At 46.2% G+C, this 21,344-nt stretch overlaps 1 non-coding gene across 1 annotated transcript; it reads left to right on the forward strand.

The window, feature by feature from the left end:
* The first annotated feature begins 10,896 nt into the window (after nt 1–10,896).
* On the forward strand, nt 10,897–11,003 carry LOC114238188 (U6 spliceosomal RNA). The gene has a single exon (XR_003623601.1). It is a non-coding gene; the product is annotated as a U6 spliceosomal RNA (small nuclear RNA).
* The last annotated feature ends 10,341 nt before the right edge of the window (nt 11,004–21,344 follow it).

The raw sequence follows: 21,344 nt of genomic DNA on the forward strand, positions 1-21,344 counted from the left end.
AAACTCACGGATGTCTGAGGTTTAGAGTCCGAGCAATTGGAAAAATGGAGTTGAAATGGGGAAGACGGCAGGAGGTGAAGGGTTAGGGGCTTAAGTCAGGAGTTCTGTTTTAGACAGTTTCGGTTTGAGACATCGGTCAAACATCTGATGGAGATGTCAAGCAAGCAATTTGATAAGAAATCTGGAGTTCAAGGGCATGACTCAGGCTAGAGATATAAAATCGGGAGTTGTCAGTATAGGGGTGGTATAAAGCCTGGATGAGATCACCGAGGGTGTGAGTGTAGACAGAGAAAAGTTCAAGGACAAGGCCAGGGACATTACAATATTCAGAGGTCAGGAAGGAGAGGAGGAGACAGCAAAAGAGCCGAAGATATAGGAGGAAACCCAGGAGAGTACTAGCCCCGGAAGCCTCGTGCAGGCTGCCTGCCTGGGGGACAGAGCAATCAGCTGGTGGCGTAAGGGGACTACTGACAGGTGGCCTTGGATCTGAACACAGGGAGGTCATCGGTGGCCTTCATAAGAGCAAATATGGAAGACTGTCTCATATATGTAAAATCAAAACACCCAGGTGTAATACAGTGTGGATGGTAGGCTGCCACTGAGTAAAAAACTTAGGGGACCACATATCCATGTATATATTTGCGTGGACAGAGAATGTCTGTTTTCTGAAAAGATACACAAAAAACAGTGGCTGCTTTTAGGGAGAGGAACTTGGAAAAGGAGGTTCCTGCAGTGAGAGGAATCATATTTCATCGCATATTTGTTAAGTGATTAAAATATTTTTCATCAAATTTATATCGCTTTTTCAACTAAACATAGTTATAAAAAGGAAAAACACATGAATATTATGAAATGAGAAATATATATAAAATGCTGACCTATAACAGAAGCCCAGTAAATGTCCATTTCCTGTTGAAAGGTTTGTTTACAGAAAGGGAAACTTCCAAGGCAGTCCTGTGGGTTGGCTTGTCTTCACCAAGATGAAAATGAATCGGAATTTTTTGCCAGTATGCATCTTTTGAAAATAACATTTTCCAATAATTAGTGTTATCATACTTTAAAACATGAAAAACAAAAAAAATAAATCAAAACTAAACAAAAACAGGAAAAACAATTCCTTAATGACATCTAAAACTTGATCCATATTTAAATATCCCTATTTGCCTCTACGAGTTTTTTTATGACTGGTTTGTCCAAACCAGGATCCAGACCAAGGCCTTGCGTTGTCTTTGGTTGTGATGTCTCTTGAGCTCTTCTGACCTCAACCAACTCCCCTCGTGAAAGACACTGCGTTGATTGTCCTACAGAAGGACCAACCTTCTGGGATTGTTCGGTGTCTTCTTCGTGGTACCGTTTAGCTTGTCCGTCTATCTCTCCATTTCTTGGAAACTAGAAGTTAGATCTAAAATCTTGATTAGATTCAAGTTAAAAGCTTTTGGCTGAAATACGTTATAGATGGTGTTATGTTTACCAGAAAATGCATAAGGTCCTCTTATGCTGAGATGCTTACATATGTTTCCACCCACATAACCACAGCCCAAATCAAGACTGAGAACATTCCTAGCTCCCCAGCGGGCTCCCTCACATGCCCCCTCCCAGATAACAGCCCACACACAAAGGAAACCTCTATTCTGACTTTCTTCACGCAGATGAGTTTGGTCTGCTTCAGTACTCCATATAAGTAACATCTTATAATATGAACTCTTTCACTCAACATTATCTGTGATATGCACACATATTTTTGTGGGTATCAAGGTTTTTCCCCTGTTATTGTCTTATTTCATTAGATGAATATGCCACAATTTTGTTGTCCATTCCCTTGCTGATAGACTTCCTAATAGTTTTAACACCATTAGATAATTTTGCCAGAATTGTTGATTTCCTTGAAGATTGCAGAACTGATCAGACTCTAAATCAGCTGCCATTGTCAGAAAAAAGTGGCATAGGAGAGATTTAAACTGACATTGCAGGTCTAGTGGGAGAGAGATGATTCAATTCAAGAGATGTTCATTTAGAGTATACACAGCTACTGAGACCACGAACCTGGTCTTCAAAGAACTCTTCAGTACATTGCTTTACAGACTTCTACAGCCACCTGCAAAGAACAGTGTGTTCTCCCCATCTTGATACTGAATGAGGACCCTGATGGACAAAGTGCCCAGCTGAAGGCCACACAGTGAGGGCAGAGTGGGACCTGCCGCCTCCTGCTGGGCTTTCCCCACCATTTCCTGTTGCTGTGGGAAGAAGCACAGAGGTCTAGGACAGGAACCCTCTTCTCAAGACCGCTGGTGGAAAGAAGGAAGGAAACACTCAGAGAAACAAGGAAGTGCAATCGAGTTTTGCAATGCGGCTGGCTGCAGCAACGTGCCCTTTGTACAGGCCAATAAACCGAGGCAGAGGGAGAAAGCCAGCAGCATCCAGTTCTGCCTGTGACCTGAGCAAGGCCAAGTTCCAAGGTTTGCAAGGCCAAAGTCTCCTTGGGCGATGCCAGCTCTCTGCTCACACCATTATATTCATGCCCAAAGCCAAAGTGGTGAAAAAGCAGGGACCAGGCCTGTGCATGGGGATTTGTCTCCATGATGCCCCCCTTCTATGACATCTGTTCTCCTTCCACGGCCTGGGAAACGTCCCTCTCAAAGCCATCAGTAACCTCCATGCCAAACATTTAGCGACATTCCTTTAGTCCTCTGTGGCACTTAGAAAACACAGCTATTGACTAACTATATTAAGCAATGCCACCCGCAGCCCACCCCTGGCAGCCCCGTGAGCCCCAGTGACATCCACCCTCTGGGGTCATGGGGAAAGAGGCCCCTGGTGGCCTCTCGGGTCCTAAATTGCTTTTCCTGGCACCGTCCTGCCCTCTGCGCTCTGCCAGAGGACTGCAAAGGGACCTCACTTTACGAGAACCCAAGATTTAAAAGGAAAAGTATAAACAAGCTCACAACCCATGTGCCTCAGCAGTTGACGCTTTCCCAGGCCAACCTTGGGTCTAGAACATGAGTCCATCTACAGCAGCGAGTCTCAAACACCACTTCCAAGCACACATCGATTGCAGAAAGGGAAGCATACACACACGACCCAAGAGCTGTGTGCTTCTTCAACTCCAATGAGCACACGATCACCTGGATTTTGTTCAAGTGCATGTTCTGATTCACTGGGCCTGGGGCAGGGCCTGACACCCTGCATTTCCAGCCAGCAATGCTGTTGTTGCTGGTGTACGTGCCACTCTGAGCAGCAAGGCACTAGAAACTGTAGTGAAACACAGGCGGCTGTACTTAGAATCACTGAAGAGATTTTAACAATAAATACCTCTGCCTGCGCCCCACCCCAGACCAATGGATCAGAATTCTTGATGAGGGGAAGGGAACATGGAGAGAAAGTGAGACTCAAAAATAAATGAGTGGCACCTAGCATGGACCATGATGATAGTGTACAGTGAAACGAAGAGTATAATTTTAAAACCCTGTGCCTCTAAGACCAGCATAAAGAAATGCCAGAAATTAGAGTCAGAGAGAGAGAGAGAGAGAGAAAGAGAGAAAAGAGTCTTCCCCAAGATATTTGGATGCACGTGGGGATTGAGCACTATACCAAGATACAGAAAGAAATGAATCACAAAATTATCATCATCATTTATAATCAGGTACCCAATATTCTTTACAGTTTAAAAGAATAATAGCTACTATGCATACATTTATGAGGGTCCTACAGTGTGCATGCAGGAGCATTGTCAGTCCTCGTAACAGCCCTACGCTGGGTTCACACTTATTTCCTCCCATTTTACACCCGAGGAAGCTGAGGGGCAGAGAGATTAAGGAATTGCCCCAAGGTCGGTGTGACTGGTGAGGCTGGAGCTGAACTCGGCCTCATGCTGTAAACCCACCACTGGTTTTTGTACAGCCCATGAGCTGAGAATGGTTCTTCCATTTTTACATGGTTGGGGAAAAAAGTCCAAAGAAGAAGAATTCATGTCATGTGAAAATTACACAAAATTCAGATTTCAGCGTGTACAAATCAAGGTTTATTGGCACGCAGCCACACCCATTCTTTTCTGTCTTGTCCATGGCTGCTTTCCTGTAGCAACAGAGTTGAATGATTGTGACGGAGACCGTATGGCCAGCAAAGCTGAAAATGTTTACATCTGGCCTTTTCCAGAAAAGCTTTGCTGACCCCTGCTCTGAATGGTTACCCCGTTTATAAATTCTCTACTTTTCTGTTTTTATACTTAAATGAGCGCTGTTTTTATCCTAAAACTACTAAATTCGAGCATGTATAAAGTAGCTTTTATAGGGTCATATAACAAACTAATTGAGATTTCTGGAGGATGAATTCAAGCCCATGAATACAAACGTATTCAGTGCTCAGATGTGTGAGGCCATAAAAACATTTACAACAAAAGGAAATCTTATCCTTTCTCATATATGGATATGTAGCAACTGGAGGCTAGACCAGGCCTGGAAGAGGCTAGACCAGGCCTGGAAGAGGCAAGCAGCTGACTAAGAAAATCAAAATGACAAACTAAAGAGGGTGAAGTACCCGCCAAGTTATTTCCATGTGTTTGTAGGATATATGAAACATTCATTTAGCAAATATCTCTTGAGGCCAATTACATACTCTGGGGAGTCAGAAGAAAGAAACACAGACCTTGGCCTCAAGAAGCTCATGATCTAGTGGGAAAATCAGGCGAGTATGTACACAGCTGTATGAGACCATGAGAAGAGGATATCCTGGCAGGCATCCTGGAGGAGGTGAGTCTAGAATGGTGAATTAGCAGGTACTACATAGAAGTGTGGCTGTAAGACACTCAAGGGCAGGCTTTGTGTGTTTCTCAGCTCTGTATTCCAACTGCTCTGTTGCAGGGCTGTGCCTGGCACCTGAGAGGCATTTCTTAAATATTTTTAATTCATGAGAAGGTAAGGAGGGAAGATGAGAGAATCACAGTGTAGGTCTCTGAGAGATAACCTTGGGTAGATTCTGGATTCTGCCTGGCTACCTGGGAAGACGGGGAGGATCCTGGAAGACTTTTCAGCTTTGTTTTGTTTTGTTTTAACGATAAAATGAATATACATTTATTAAAGGACATTTGGAAAAAAGAAACTATGGAAGAAAAAATTACCTAACAATCAGGATTAGCATTTATTTCCTTCCAGTGTCTTTTCTCTCAACAGGTAGCAAGTTTTTATTTTAATTTCGTGTCCTGCTTTTGCCTCTCTCATTGTCAGACTTTAAGCATCCTCTATGTTGTAACAGCCTTAAGAATCATTGGTTTTAATGACTGCCTAGTTGTCTGATGACTAGACCATCAACTCATGTAACTAATCCCCTGATATTGGACCTGAGTTATTCTCTGGTTTTCAATCTTATTGTGAGGATTCAGCAATTCCCTTACGTACAGCACTGCCATGAACGTGTTAGCAATTGTTATAGATAGTTCTGGATGAATGTCTTTATCCCTAAAGCTTACTTATGATTTTGTCCTTGGAAATGAGGGGAATAATGGGTTCAAACTCCTTCAGTATCAAAAAGTCAAAAGTATTTCCCAAAGGCTGAAACTGACTTCAAACCTCCTGGGCAGCTTTTTAAATGGTGATACCTACTCAGAAGCAGCCTTCTCAGTTTTTCAGCTGTTTTTAGTGCAAAGGGGCTGAGTTTTCATATGTAAATGACATCAGGTACTAAGTCTCTGAGTTACCTGCACGAAGTCTTTCTCTGACAGGTGCTGACTCCCTTTTAAGACACCAGTCAGACCCCAGTTGTTTACCGTATTTACGCGCAGCCCCCAAATGTTGCCGGATCAAGCAAATAAAAATATTGGAGGTCAGTTACATTGGAATCTCGGATAAACAATGAATAATTTTTTGGTATAAGTATGTCCCAAATGGGCTGTGAGGTACACTTATACTTTAAAAAAGTATTTGTTGTTGAGATTCAAATTTAACTAGGCCTCCTGTATTTTACCCAGGTGTATCTAACCCTACCCATGAAGAGCCCATCCAACCTTTGAAGCCCCCTCATTGTGAATGTGACCTTTATCTGCCCCCCGGGGTTAGTTCCTTCTGTTCTCCTGGGAGTGGGACTAGCCATGTTGATTGGATGCCAAGGGTCCTATCCCCGATGCCGTATTAAGAAAGCTGGGCACGGCCTAGAGGAGCTGGCTTTGTTTGTTTTGTTGGGTAAAGATTTTGCCTGCTTATATTAGTGGGTAAATGTTAGTTTTCTTTTGGGAGAGCCAGAAATATCCAGGCAGGCCTGGCCCCAGAAGGCTTGATGGAATAGGTCAGAGCAGCTTCTTCCATGGTGTCCTTGAGGAAAGGCCCTCATGGATTTCCAAGGCCAGTGGAAAGAGAAAAGAGCATTTTAGCCTTAAGAAGCAGACGGTCGGGGGCCGAGGGATGGGGGGTGGTCAAGCTTAAAGAGATGTCAGGGACCATCTCCCCAACATGTTGGTGTGAAAGGACTCTAAAAGCCTGCTGGGGGCTTCCCTGGTGGCGCAGTGGTTAAGAATCCGCCTGCCAATGCAGGGGACACGGGTTCGAGCCCTGGTCTGGGAAGATCCCACATGCCGTGGAGCAATTAAGCCCGTGCACCACAACTACGGAGCCCGTGTGCCACAACTACTGAAGCCCGCGTGCCTAGAGCCCGGGCTCCGCAACAAGAGAAGCCACCGCAATGAGAAGCCCGCACACCGCAACGAAGAGTAGCCCCCGCTCGCTGCAGCTAGAGAAGGCCGGTGTGCAGCAACGAAGACCCAACGCAGACAAAAATAAATAAATAAAAAAAAAAAAAAAAAAAAAGCCTGCTGGAAGCTCTCTGGACCCCTTTCCTGACAGGCCTCTGTTCACCCAGAGTGCTCTCCTCCATTTTACATCCACACCCCGACTTCCAGAAAGCTCTTCTGTCTTTTGTACCCAACCTGAGACTCCCTCTGACTCCCTCTTTAGAACTTTTCATCTTCTAACCTAAGACTGAGGTCACCCTGAGGAGTCCTTCTCTTCCAGCTTCTGCAGTGTGAGCGCTGACCTCCCTCCTGGGCTCTGACCCGTGATCACCCAACAAGACTCTCTGTCCTCTGATTGCCCTTCAGAGAGGAGCAGATAGTCATCCCACCCTTACCCACTGGCTGGTCTTCTATCTCCAGGCCAGAATGGCCCCATTTCCTCCAGCTGGATGCTCTCTTCTGAGCCTGCTCCAGGCTCACCTGAGCCCACCTGGGTCTGCCTGGCTGCCTTAAGGCAGAGTCAAAATCTCTTCCCTTGAGAGAGATATGTCTGTTTACGTGGCCTCGTATCAAATTAGCTTTTTGGACTGGTTCTACCGCTTCCCTTCATAGATAAGGAGGCTGAGGCCAAGTAGCCTGCCCAAAGTCACACAGCAAATGGGTGGCGGAACAACACCTTGAACCCGGGTCTCTGGCTCCTAAGCCGGACTTCTTTCTGCTGTCACACACAGTCCTGCCCAGAGTGTATCAGGAGGGGTATATAGCCTGGAGGCTCTGCCTGTGGATAGTGAGGGCCTGGTATCCAAAACCCAGGCCTTACGCCTGGTGGATGCATGACACTGAGAACCTTTCGCAGCCTCTCTACTGAGATGATTCTGCACACACTCTTTTTTTTTTTTTTTTTAATTTATTTATTTTTGGCTGTGTTGGGTCTTCGTTTCTGTGCGAGGGCTTTCTCTAGTTGCGGCAAGCGGGGTCCACTCTTCATCGCGGTGCGCAGGCCTCTCTCTGTTGCGGCCTCTCTCGTTGCGGAGCACAGGCTCCAGACGCGCAGGCTCAGTAGTTGTGGCTCACGGGCTTAGTTGCTCCGCGGCATGTGGGATCTTCCCAGACCAGGGCTCGAACCCGTGTCCCCTGCATTGGCAGGCGGATTCTCAACCACTGCGCCACCAGGGAAGCCCTGCACACACTTTAATGTTGAGTTCTAGGGATGGAAATTAGGGTGCTCTTGGACACCACTCATGGATCCACTCCCTCACTGAGCGCCCTCCATGTGCCAGGTGTTGTTCTGGGCACTGGAGATGTGGCATCGAAAGAAACAAAGCCCTGCCCTCCTGCAGCTCATATTCTAGTCTCAGACACAAGCAACACAAACAAAAAATGTAGACCACTGTACAAGGTCAGGGAGTGGTGTGTGCGGAGAGGAAAAATCAAAACGGGGGCCCACCTATGGTTCTCACCCTGGACTCTCGTGCCAACCAGTGGACATTTTGACAATTTCCAGGGCTTTTTCTGCTTGTCACAATAAGGGCGGGCAGGTGCATAGCAGGTGTTTAGCTGGCTGGTGCAGGCACACCAGACATCCTGCAATGCACAAGACACATGAAGCAATGAGGGGCTGAAAACTGACCTCCTTCGTGAAACTCTGGAATATCCCAGCAGACATCTATGTAGGTGAAAAATCTGCTTATAATTATATGAGCCTAGAACCTAACTTGGTTTTATAAATAAGCAGCAAGTATTTTATACACAGATTTATCACTCACTGCATCTTCAGGAATTCAAGAACTATGTATACAGAGGGAAGGTTACACTATGTTTTGTTTGGGATTCCACCAAGAGTTAGTTGTTCACTGTTTTAGGAAATCACATCTCTGTAGAATCTGAGTGAACACGTTGTATCTTTGTGGCTGTCACATTTATAAGAACTCTAGGTATAAGTGCAGAGAGCTGCCAGAACATCTATTTGTTAAAATACATATTAAATTATTAAACATTCATTTCCTTTTATTTTTCCCTTAAATTATTGTACATCCTATTGATTTTTTTAAAAGTATGTGCTTAGGTAGGTTTTATTTTATGCTTATGTGAATTTATTTCATGCTTATAAAATGTGATAAAAGGGGGCAAATGTGCTAATGAGCAGGGGCCCTACAGGGGGAAGGAAGGAGCCATGAGCATATCTGGGGAAGAGTGTTCCAGGCAGAAGGAACAGGGTCTGTGAATGGGGGCGGGGGGTTGGTGGAGAGAAGACCCATGGAAGGGAGGCTTGTCAGCCATGGCAAAGACCATGGACTCTGTCCCTGGCCCTAGGTCAGCGCTGAGGATTCAGGGTTGAGCTGGCAGGACAAACATGTCCCAGGGGCCAGGACCAAGCAGGAAAGGGACATAATTTAACTCCTTCCTTTTTTTAAAGCTCACTGTGGTTGCCTGATGGGCAGCGGCTAGGAGGCTACTGCAGGGGTCCCGCCTTGACAGTGGCTTGGATTAGGGGAGGAGGCCAGGGTGGTCAGATCTGTGATGTATTTTGAAGGTAAAACCCACAAAATTTGTTGATGCAAATGTGATAGAAAAAAAACACACACACAGTAGTCAAGGACTCACTCCTCAGAGAAAGGGTGACAAAAGGAGGGAGCTGGCTAATCCACAGGGGATATTCAGCTTTCCAGTTAGGAGATTAAATTGAGAGAGGTTTTGCACTTTGAAAATACAAAGGATCTCTAAAAATGTAAAAAATTAAGCCTAATTAAAAAGCACTTGTTAGCGTATGTTTAAGCTGGGCGGTAGGTCTGGGGGCTGGGGATTATTTTATTACTATGTCTTATGACTTGCATATGTATGTTACATATTTTTTTTGGCACCTGTTAAATATCACACAGTGGTACTTTTTAAAAAGCTTGGCACTGACATCTTTTGTGCGCCCAGGACTCTATTTCCTGGACAAAGACAGAACTAGCCAGAGCATGGGTAGCGTCAGACCAACAGGTGGAGGTCAAGAGAACACTGAAGTGAGAGGTCAAGGGCTCAGAGCAGGATAATGGAGCCAGTGGAGCTGGACTTCAAGGGCTCAAGTTCTGGCCTTGATGTTTGTCACGTGACCTTGGGCAGGTTCACTCACTTCTCTAAGATTATATGGGTTTTTTTGGTTTTTTGTTTATTTATTTATTTTTGGCTGTGTTGGGTCTTCGTTGCTGTGCGCGGGCTTTCTCTAGTTGTAGCGAGCAAGGGCTACTCTTCGTTGCAGTGTGCGGGCTTCTCATTGCAGTGACTTCTCTTGTCAAGGAGCATGGGCTCTAGGCGCGTGGGCTTCAGTAGTTGCAGCACGCAGGTTCAGCAGTTGTGGTTCACAGGCTTAGCTGCTCTGCGGCATGTGTGATCTTCCCAGACCAGGGCTCGAACCCACGTCCCCTGCATTGGCAGGTGGATTCTTAACCACTGTGCCAGCAGGGAAGTCCTCACTCACTTCTCCAAAACTCAGTATCCTCATCTGTAAAATAAGGATCATCACAGTGCCTCCCCCTAATATTACTGTGAGGACTAAAAAGAGATAATACATGCAAAACCACCAGCACAATGCCTGGCAGGGATGCCGCTTTTGTGGTTGCTGTTGTACTTGAGGATGGGATCAGAAGACGAGAAGGGTGTTAGCTGGATGCTCTTGAAGAACAGCTACCTGGGCGCTGGGCTCCCCAGTAAGTATAGGAGCCCCCACCCAGGGCTCTTGCTGGAGAAGCATCCAGTTTTCGTGCTTCCAGCATCCTCCTTCAAAGGCGTCCTGCAGTCCAGGCCCTTTGATTAGCACCTTCTTTCTTCAAGCAGAAGGCAAATCCAATCTCAGCTTCCCTGTGGCCCAGGGTTAAGAGGGAAATGTTTTCTCCAGAAGGTCACTTTGTTCTGTACCTATAAGCAAGCTAAACGGGAGGCCAAGTTATAATGAGGAGGCTATTTGACGAGCAGGGGGAAGTAAAGGGATTGATAACATCTTAAGATGTGCATCTGGTCTCTTCCCCCTTCCCTTGGTCAGGCTGGGGACATGGTAGGGCCAGGCTCGAGGAGGGACCTGAGTGGTCAAGGGATTGGTACATACAGGCAGACCAAGCAAACATGGAAATAGTGTGGAAATAATGGGATCCAGTTTCTCACCATCAGAGAAGAGAGTAACGTCTGATGGAAAAGAGGGAGTGCTCACTTCGGCAGCACATACACTAAAATTGGAACAATACAGAGAAGATTAGCGTGGCCTCTGCACAAGTATGACATGCAAATTCGTGAAGCGGTCCATATTAAAAAAAAAAAAAAAAAAGGGGACTCCCCTGGCGGTCCAGTGGTTAAAACTCCAGGCTTCCAATGCTGGAGGCAGGGGTTCAATCCCTGGTCAGGGAACTAAGATTCCACATGCTGCATGGCGAAATAATTGAAGTATACAAAATGTAGCATTTAACTGTGCAATACAATTATAAAGAAAAAAAAAGAAAGAAAAAGAAAAGAGGAAAAGACTAGAGCAAACCCTGAGTGTTGAATTGGAATTAGAAATGTTGGTGTAAACTCATGGTTTTTAAATGGATGTATAAATGCAGGAGTTTGTATTAGATGCATGTATTAAGGTGTATACACACACACATATACACACACACACATATGTATATACACACACACATATGTATATACACATGTATTTCCTACTCCTATCTGCCGGAAAGCCTGGAAGCAGTGTCAGCTCGGTATCAATAAGCATACATAGCACACAGGTCATGGTGTTTTTCTTTTTGTTTTTTTTGGCCCCACCACATGGCATGCGGGATCTTAGTTCCCTGACCAGGGATCGAACCCTCACCCCCTGCATTGGAAGCACGGAGTCTTAACCACTGGACAGCCAGGGAAGTCCCCAGGTCATGGTTTCTAATCACCATTCTCCACCAAACCCACTAAAACTCATTATTCAAATGATTGAGTCCAAGGCTGAGGCATGGAAATTACAAGATGAGCCTGGAACATCTTGTGCCAAATGTAAGGAAATATTCAAAAAAACAAAATGATGTGTGTATATCAAAGTAACACAAGAGTCAACCGAATAGTCAAATAGATAATTGTCAAACTGACAATAGTCAAAGTCAAAACAATGTAAACATTTGTCTGGCTCTTTTTTGGATACCATGAGCATCTTAATGGTTTATTAAGTATCTTAGTCTATTTGGCTGCTACAACAAAAATACCATAGACTGGGTGTCCTAAAAACAACAGAAATTTCTCTCTCACAGTTTTGGAGGTCAGGAAGTCCAAGATCAAGATTCTGGCAGATTCTGTTTCTGGCAAGAGCCTGCTTGCCGTCTTCTCCCTGTGTTCTCACATGATGGAAGGGACAAGGGAGCTCTCTGGGGTCTGTTTTATAAGGGCACTAATCCCATTCGTGAAAGCTCTGTCCTCTTGACCTCCCAGAACCCCAACCTCCAAATGCCATCATATGGGAGATAGGATTTAACATACAAATTTTAGCGGTATACGGTCTATAGCACTGAGTACTTGATAGAGTATAGGTTTGGCTGCTATAACAAAACCCAAAGATTGACAATGGCTGAACAAATAGAAGTTTAATTCTCTTGCCTTTAAAAGTCTGAGCTGGTATGGTGCCTCTCCTCCACTAAGTCATTAGGAACCTAGGTTCCTTCTGTCTTCTTTCTCCGCATCCTCAACACTCAGCTTCTACCTCATGGGTCAATATGGCTGCTCCACCTCCTGCCAGCACATCCCTGTTCCAGCCAGAAGGACAGAAGAAAAGAGAGAAGAGGTGAATATGTACCCTCTCTTTTTTTTTTTTTTTTTTTGAAGAAACGTAACAGGACCTGTCGTCTTTTGCCCTCTTTAAGGACATGACCTAGAAGTTGTACATATCACTTCTGGTTACATCACACTCTCCAGAACATTGTTACCAGGTCGTGCCCATCTGCAAGGGAAGCTGGCAGAAAAAAATGTAGTATTTAGCTAAGCAACTACGTACCTAGCTAAAAATTACTTTACCATGTTAGAAAGGGATAACAGGAACTGGGGGACAGTAGGCAGTCTCTGCCACTCTTACAAATAAATTCCTTGTTTTGCTTTAGTTAAACAGAGTTGATTTCTGTTGCATGTGACCAACGTGAGAGGAGTACAGGAAAAGGGGACACTAACTTTTATTGACCAACCCCTGTGTCCCAGGCACATCACACAGATCATCTCTTTTAATCTTAGCAGTGACTCAATAAAGTAGGGTTTGACCGGTGAGGAAACTGAGGCTCAGAGAGACAAAGTAATCTGCTCACAGTCACAAGCCAGGAGTGACAGAGCTAGAATCTGAACCTAGATCTCTGAGACCCCGAGTTCAGGCTTTTCCCATGGTACCACACTTGGGGTGCTCTTCCTTTGCCCAAGACAGCCCCCAGGCCCCTAACCACCCCTCGCCCCACTGGTGCTGGGAATACACCAGCCATAGCAATGCCTGCTTCTCACTTTCTGCGTGTGTCTCAGTCTGTCTATGGTTGGCATCTTCTCCCTTTAGCAATGTTGACGCCAGCCTCAATGACGCACATCTGTGCTTAGACAGTAGGCTGTGTCTGTAGCTACACCCTGATCTCATGATTAGAACTTGGGTGTTAGGACACACCTCAGCCATCCCTCAGTCACTCATGTACTCTAAATAAGACAATGATAGATGCTATCCCAAGGAGCAGCCTGTGTAGCAAAAGACTCAAAAATAAACATAAGCTTAAGAGCACTGAAGGTGCTAAGAGAGAGGTATGTTTGGGGTAAAGCAGGGCACACGGGATGTAGGAGTTAGGAAGGGCTTCAGAGAAAAGAAGTTATTTGGTCCATGAATCCCCTGAAACGATATGCAAATCTTTGTGTGTCTGTATGTGTGTTTCCTCCAAGGTGAAGGTTCATGATCTTTATCATATTCTCCAAATGATTGACAACTCATGGGGTAGAGACTCTGGGCTAGAGATTGAGAAGGCTGAGGAGGCCAGGGTGTGGCGATGGGGTGGGGATGGTGTGGGCAGGAACGAGATGGAGGAGGGCACAGGTCACTGCTCAGAGGAACAGCCTGCCATGATAAGGAGCCTGGACTTCACTCCAAGGGCAATAGGCAATTATTGCCTAGGTGAGGTCTCTGTCTTATGCCTGGCCTATGTCACGTAGCCCTCAGAATTCTGGATTGTCTAATGGTGTCTCCTAAGTTATGTGAGTACACAGAGAATCAGCTTCCCACAAACACCAGATGAGGCTTCTCATGGGAGATGCACTGGGTCACGAAGCATGAGTAGGAGTTTGCCCCGATGTTTTAGTCAAAAAGACTATTTGGGCTGTATGTTATGGCAACCCCCTGGAATTGTCGTAAAACCATCGATGTGCTTGCTAATGTTTAATAACCAGTTTTTAGTGGGGGACACTGATTTGTAGCATTTGCCAATTCCTGTGGTGTAAATACTGCAGCTGTGGCCTATGTCAAGCTCCCAAAGTGACGTCATGGAGAAAGATGTACAATTAGCTTTCAGGAGCTAGTGTGAACCAGCTCCAGGACACCATTGCTTAAACCCCATTTATTATAAGAATATAAGTGAGGGGAAGGGGCGATATAGGGGTGGGGGAGTGGGAGGTACGAACTATTGGGTGTAAGACAGGCTCAAGGATATATTTACAACACGGGGACTAGAGCCAATATTTTGTAATAACTGTAAATGGAAAGTAACCTTTAAAAATTGTATAAAAATTTAAAAATACATATACATATATGTGTATCTCATGGGGACCAAGCTGGAGCTGCAGCCAGGTTTCCGACAGAACTGGAAGCAGGAACTGAGAGCTTCTGCAACCTCGGCTACCCTTCCCCTCTCTCCTCCTTCTCCCTCTTCTATTTGCACTCTTGTCTCCTGTTGAGGCAGATTGGCTTTCTCTGCTCCCCAGTCCATGGATCAAAGAACTGCTACTGCCAACAGTTTCCAGATTTTCCCTCTTGACAAGAAACCAGCCAGACTGAAGCTTGGCCTCTCTTAGTCCAATTTCAAATTTCTTGGAGTCCATTGGCCCAGCTTGGGTCAGGTGCTCGGCCCTGGTCCAATCAGCTGTGATGAGAGGGCAGGCCGTCATTATACCAAGATGGCGGGCGAGCAAGCCTTCTGATGCTACAAGTCTGGGGTGTTAGGGAAGGAGAAGTAACCAGAGGAAAAGGAAGCGAGCTCTGAGCCACCAACTCCTTAGGTATCTTGAGGCAGGAAACAGGGGAAATTAATCATATAATAGTTCATGCTGTCTCCTCTAGTCTTGAACTATCCACCTAGAGAATCACTAATTCATTCATTTACTCATTTATTCATGCATTCAGCATTAATTTGAGGTTTATTGAATATATACTCTATATTAGAGGATATGTGGGACTAAAAAGGAAGGGGAAGATGAACAAGATTTAGTAACCATCCTCCAGGAGTTTGCCATCTGGGAGTAAGACAAAACGTCCATGACGCAAGCTTCACAGAAGTACATTTGAAGTGCCCATCCCCTGAGGACCGCATGGGGGAGCGGTGGCCGGCAGCCTCTGAGACAGCCCCAGTGAGCCTTGCCTGCTGGTATTCATATCCCTGTGTAGTTCCCTTCCACACTGCACTAGGGTTGGTCTGTGTGGCCAACAGAATAAAGTAGAAGTGATAATAGGACACTTCTGAGCACAGGTTATGAAAGACTGTGGCTTCCATGTTGGGTCCCCTCTGTCTTGCTCTCTTGGATCACTCACTCTGGAGGATGCCAGCTGCCAGGTCATGAGCAGCCCTATGGAAAAAGCTCAGGGGGCCAGGAACTGAAGGCTTCTGCCAACAGCCATGCGAGTGAGGTGGGTAGTCAAGCCTTCAGAGTAGACCGCAGCCCCGTCAACAGCCTGACTACAATCTCATGAGACACCCTGAGCGAGAACCACTCAGCTAAGCCACTCTCAGATCCCTGACCCTCACAAATGATGGGAGATAATAAATATTTGTTGATTTAAGCTGCAAAGTTTTGGGGTGATTTGTTACACAGCGATAGATGACTAACGCAGGAGGCGAAATTTGAAGTGGATCTTAAAGGATGAACTCACCAAGCAGAAACAAAGAAAGGCAAACAAAGAAAGTCCTTCTAGCAATGCCACGTGCAAAGCTGTAGACAAGAAAGTGCAGGACATGAATGGGGAACAGTAGCTTGGTGTGGCCAGAACTTGAGAATCATGAAATTCTTAGATGGTTCCTGGTATGGTAAGTGCTCTGTGAGTGTTGACACTTCTCATTAGGAATTGGGGGCTGAGAACTAACTCCATGGGGCCCCAGGACCCATGAAACTGCAGACACTCCATATCACAGTGGGAATAAGAGTGTCAAGAGAAGCAGCACTGAGGCCCAGAAGGCCTGCAAAGTGTGGCGTGGTGACCCCGTAACTGAGCAGGTGGCCCAGAGGGAGCCTCTGGCCCGGCCTCGGGGTAAGTCCTGGCTGACCTCTAGAAGGTGACTTCCCTAAGGTAGTGTCTCCCAGGGGGAGGGGGAGGATCTAGCTGGCTGAAAGCTTGTGGTGAATGAGGAACCTCCAGGCTGGGGTCCACAGCTCTGTGTGAACCCAGTGCTTGGTAGTGGTGTGTCTGGGCCCCTGGGAAGGCTCTGGCCTGGGAGGTCTAGGGCAGACAGGCCCTGATAGTGCTGTGGAGTAGAGAAGGCCAGTGCCACCTTGGACGTCAGGGTTGGAGGGGCCTGAGCTTTGCTCCTGGGCCTTGACTGCAGAGCCTGCTCTGGGGACAGCCCGTTGTGGAAGTGAGCCTGGCCAGCCCCAGCTCTGGCCTCCCACCCTGACTGCTTGGAGAGCTGGCGGCCCAGATCTCTCCTCCTCCTGTCTGTACTGGACGGGGGGAGAGGGGGTCATAGACTCCCTGCCATCTGCATCTGTGTTGCTCCCCTACCCAACACCAAACCCAATTTGGCATTTCCTGGGCCTCATCTTGCCTCTTTGCCCGCATCATCACTGCTCCTGAAATCTGAAAGAAGAGAATACCTGGAGATGGAGCTTGGTCCTCATCCGCCCCCAGTGATTGGGTCAGAGGAAAACATGTGACCCTACCTGGGCCGATCAGAGACCATGAGGGTCAGCTTCCAGACTCAAGGTGAAGCCAGGAGGTAAGAAGCATTCTTTTCATGAGAGCAAGCTGGAGTTGGGGGTAGCAACCTTGCCTGCATTCAGAGAAAGCTTGAATAAGAAGAAAACTGAGGAGTTCCCTGGCAATCCAGTGGTTAGGACACTGAACTTCCACTGCAGGGGACACGGGTTGGATCCCTGGTTGGGGAACTAAGATCCCACAAGCAGCGCAGCATGGGAAAAAAAAAAAAAGACAACTAAAGTGGAGAAAAGCAGAGCCTAGCAAGAGTGGGATTTCTGATCCATTGTTTAAGCACTGTGCTAAGCAAAAGCCAATATGCTTAATTTTTCATGTATGCCAGCTAGAGTTAGCAACCTGGCCTGGGTCCCCAGAAAGCAGAGCCTGAGGCAAAGGCTTTTGCTACTCGTTTATAAGGGAGTGCAATTCCAGAGAGCAGAAATCCTTGTCCCTTGACAAGAGAGGTGGGTGAGAAGGAGGCACTGGCAATATGAGGGTGCTTTGTCTTCCAGGACTGTCCTCTCAAAAGCTCATACATTTCATCTCAGGACAGTCCACTGAGGGAAAAAGGGTAAGAATTTATCCACTTCTCCCACCTCCCATTGGTCAAAGGTTTGCCTAGCTGGGCATTAACGCCCCTGCTGTCCCACATCCAAGTTGTAGGGCTGCCCTTTGGGCCGGGAGCTACTGGGGCCTCTGGGAACACTGGAACTTAGAGTCTTTGCGGGGAGAGAGGCGGGGAGGCAGGAATTAAACAAGTAACTGCAAGGTGATGAGTGTTTTGAAGAAAGAGAGCAGGATATTCTGGGCGGGGTCAGGAAAGGCCATCTGATGAAGAGGTGGTGAATCCAAATGTAGATCCAGAGGAGGAGCTGGAGTTAGCCAGGCCACGGGGGTGATGGCGAGGAAGAGCCATCCTGAAGCCTGAAGTCCAGAAAGAGCTCGGTGGGTTTGGGGAACTACAAGAAGGCCAATATTGTGCAGCACGTAGAGCCAGGCAGGTCGGTAAGCATTTACAGAGCACTAAGTATATACGAAGACAGACGACAGACGAGGCCCCCTATAGTTTGAGCTGCCCCGCCCCTTCATATTGTTTTCAGAGAACTGTGCTTTGTTCCTTCCTGCCCCACCGGGTGCCCTACCTTAGGAACCACCTGGGTCCCAGATTGAACCACACCCCTCTGGCCCCAGTTGATTGGGCTAGAGGTGAACACCTCACCGAGGCTGGACCAATCAGGGTCTTGACTCCTGGAGACTGGGGAGGTTGGGACAGAGAGAGTGATAAGGCTCTTGGCTCAGGGCTGGACAAGTTACATCTCCACTCAGGAGATGCTGGCAGCCAAGTTCTCAGCCGAGGCGACCAGAAAGGAGTGAAAGATACTTCTGCAGAGAGGAGGTGTTAATGAGGCAGATGCAAGAGGTGAGGAATTGCCAGAGAGCCTGGTGTTCTGCCAAGCAGTGGCTGCACCCCTACCCTGGGGATCCTTGAAACAAAGCCCCTTTTTTGCTTAAATTGCATCCAGTGGGTTTCTATCTTTTGCAACGAAACAAACCCTAACCTTAGTGCTCGAGCTTTATAGATGCATAAATCCGGCAGGATTTCTGCCCTGAAGAAGGTCATAAACCAGCGGGAGAGATGGACATATACACTGAACATTAACTACAGGGCCATAAGTGCTATAATAAAAGTTTGTTCAAGGCAGGGAGGTTGTGCAGAGATAAAGTAAGATAACAGATGTAAAAGCATTTCGAAAAGAAAAACGTGTTATGTATGTCCCCTATCATCATACTTAGGCAATTCAATTGCATTTCTACTTCGATTTAATCAGGAACACAGCCACCCGACTTCCAGAATAATGCTGATTTTATAAGGCAGATGCTGTTATCTGGCAATGAGTAAGTTATCCAGGGTCTCATGCTTTCTTTCTCCTCATCGGTGTTTGGTGAGTGGATGGAAAAAATAACATTACGATTTCCCAAAGAATTGGGAAGCACTTGCCGTTTCTGCCTTGCTGCTATGTCACAATTTTCTACCCTTTCTGTCCCGCCTACATCAACCTCTCCTTGACTCCAGGAAACTAAAAGGCTGCTGACTCAACTAAAATAAAATCTTGCAAGTGAATCACTGATTGAGAGGTTTGCTGATAGACACGCCATTGCTATGTGAACTACAGATAGTGGCATTATGTCTGGAGAAAAAGGAATGACTGCTTCCATCTAAACAATCTTCAGAATCATCCTGTGCAAGGACGCTTTGAACATTGAAATATGTTACGAAAGAGCAATTATATCTTATTGAGAAATACCTTCCCTCCACCTCCATCAAAGACAGATACCTGTTTATTCCTGATGAATTTTTTTTTAATATTTATTTATTTGGCTGCACCGGGTCTTCGTTGCGGCATGCGGGATCTAGATCAAACCCGGGCCCCTGCATTGGGAGCGTGGAGTCTTAGCCACTGGACCACCAGGGAAGTCCCCTCCTGCTGAATTTTTGATGGTGGAGCACAAGGATAGCTTAGAGTCACCCTGTTGCACAGGAACAAAAGCAGGCGTTGGTATCACCTGACCTAGGTTCAAATTCCAGCTCTACTGATTGTCAGCTGTGGGGTCTTGGGCAAATTACTTAACCTCTCTGAGCCTTGGTTTCCTCATTATTGAAGGAAGGAAAAGACACTGACAAAAGATCAGCCATCGGGGTGGATGGGTGGGTACTAGAACCAGGTAGAGTTATAAGGATTAAATAAGAGAAGGAGGGTAAGCACAACCTAACATGAAATGGAGCAAAAAGTGTTTGTTTCTTCACTTGTGTCCTGGAGGGAATTGGGTTTTCTGGGACAGGTTGGGAGAGCAGAACTTCCTTTCTAGCTGAGCTGATCTACTCCTAGGGATCAGAATCTGATCAATCACATGTTTCTTCACTTGTGTCCTGGAGGGAATTGGGTTTTCTGGGACAGGTTGGGAGAGCAGAACTTCCTTTCTAGCTGAGCTGATCTACTCCTAGGGATCAGAATCTGATCAATCACATTTCATGAGAATGATGGGTTTCTAGAGCTTTGCATTATTTAAAACTCAGTAGTCTAAGAATAATTTCCCCACACGAATAATTCTAAAGTTGGGGGCATGATCCTCAGAGCACAGATTTTACAACCGTTGTAGTCTGGTGCTTTCATTGGACCTTTGCTGTCTGCACCATCTCTAATAATTTTGCAGAGCTCTCACACATAAATTAATAGCAAGAGCTATCACAGTGACTGGCCTTCTTCATAGCACTTTATCTCAGCTAACCTACTGCAGAAGTGATCACAACATTAATGCATTGTTCAGCCTCAGCCCCTCCAAGACCACTTGAACTCAAAGTCCCAATACACCTTCGCACCACTGTGTTTCCCACACTGTTGATGCAGCCTATGTTATTTGTCTACCTGTTGAAGTGGCGCCGCCCTGTGGCAATGTCGTGAACGGTGTACGATACCCAGTCTCACCACTTTTGAAATGAAGGGATTCTTGACTAATATTTTAATTGGGTGGGGTTCTGTATTGCAATTATGAGGCATAGTATCAGGCTTTCTTCATATTCTTCCATTATTTCGGATTTCCACAATTCAAATGAACATCACATGGAACTACACTATAATCGACTTACTTAAATCTTTTAACTCCAGAATCAGGAGTTTCTATTAAAGTTTTCCCATCCAGAACATTTTTAGGAGGGCTACTAAATTTGGGGATTAAAATAACAGTGTGTGTGTGTGTGTGTGTGTGTGTGTGTGTGTGTGTGATACACTTATCTTTCTGTGGGCATTGTGTCTATCTTACAGAAGCTCTAGGAGGAGGGCGTTGTGGGGGTCACTTCTATTTTATGATCAGGACCCTGAAGCCAAAAGAGATGTAAAAGATTTCCCCAACATCTTACTGGAACAACGCCTGGATCTCCTGGATACTAATCCTCAGACACTGTTTAAGTTTTCAATGTTTCAGCTGCCTTTAAAATTTTTTTGTCTCCTGATGCTCCTTCCACCCCTCAGAATAAGTGAGAAATATGCAGACTTCAAATCAGACAGACCTAGGTTTATATGCCAGCTTCAGCAGCAGCGCAGCTCGGGCAGAGGCTAAAGCAATCTGAGCCTTAGGTTTCTCTACCTTTACAAATAAAATTGACATTAAAAGCATGCGCACAGGGACTTCCCTGGTGGTGCAGTGGATAAGAATCCGCCTGCCAATTCAGGGGACACGGGTTCAATCCCTGGTCCAAGAAGATCCCACCTGCCGTGGAGCAACTAAGCCCGTGCACCACAACTACTGAGCCTGTGCCGTAGAGCCCGTGAGCCACAACTACTGAAGCCCGAGTGCCACAACTAACTACTGAAGCCTGCGCGCCTAGAGCCCGTGCTCTGCAACAAGAGAAGCCACCGCAATGAGAAGCCTGCGCACCGCAACAAAGAGTAGCCCCCGTTTACCACAGCTAGAGAAAGCCCACGCACAGCAACGAAG

The sequence above is a fragment of the Balaenoptera acutorostrata genome, assembly GCF_949987535.1.
Source record: "Balaenoptera acutorostrata chromosome 3 unlocalized genomic scaffold, mBalAcu1.1 SUPER_3_unloc_1, whole genome shotgun sequence".
NCBI lineage: Eukaryota > Metazoa > Chordata > Mammalia > Artiodactyla > Balaenopteridae > Balaenoptera > Balaenoptera acutorostrata.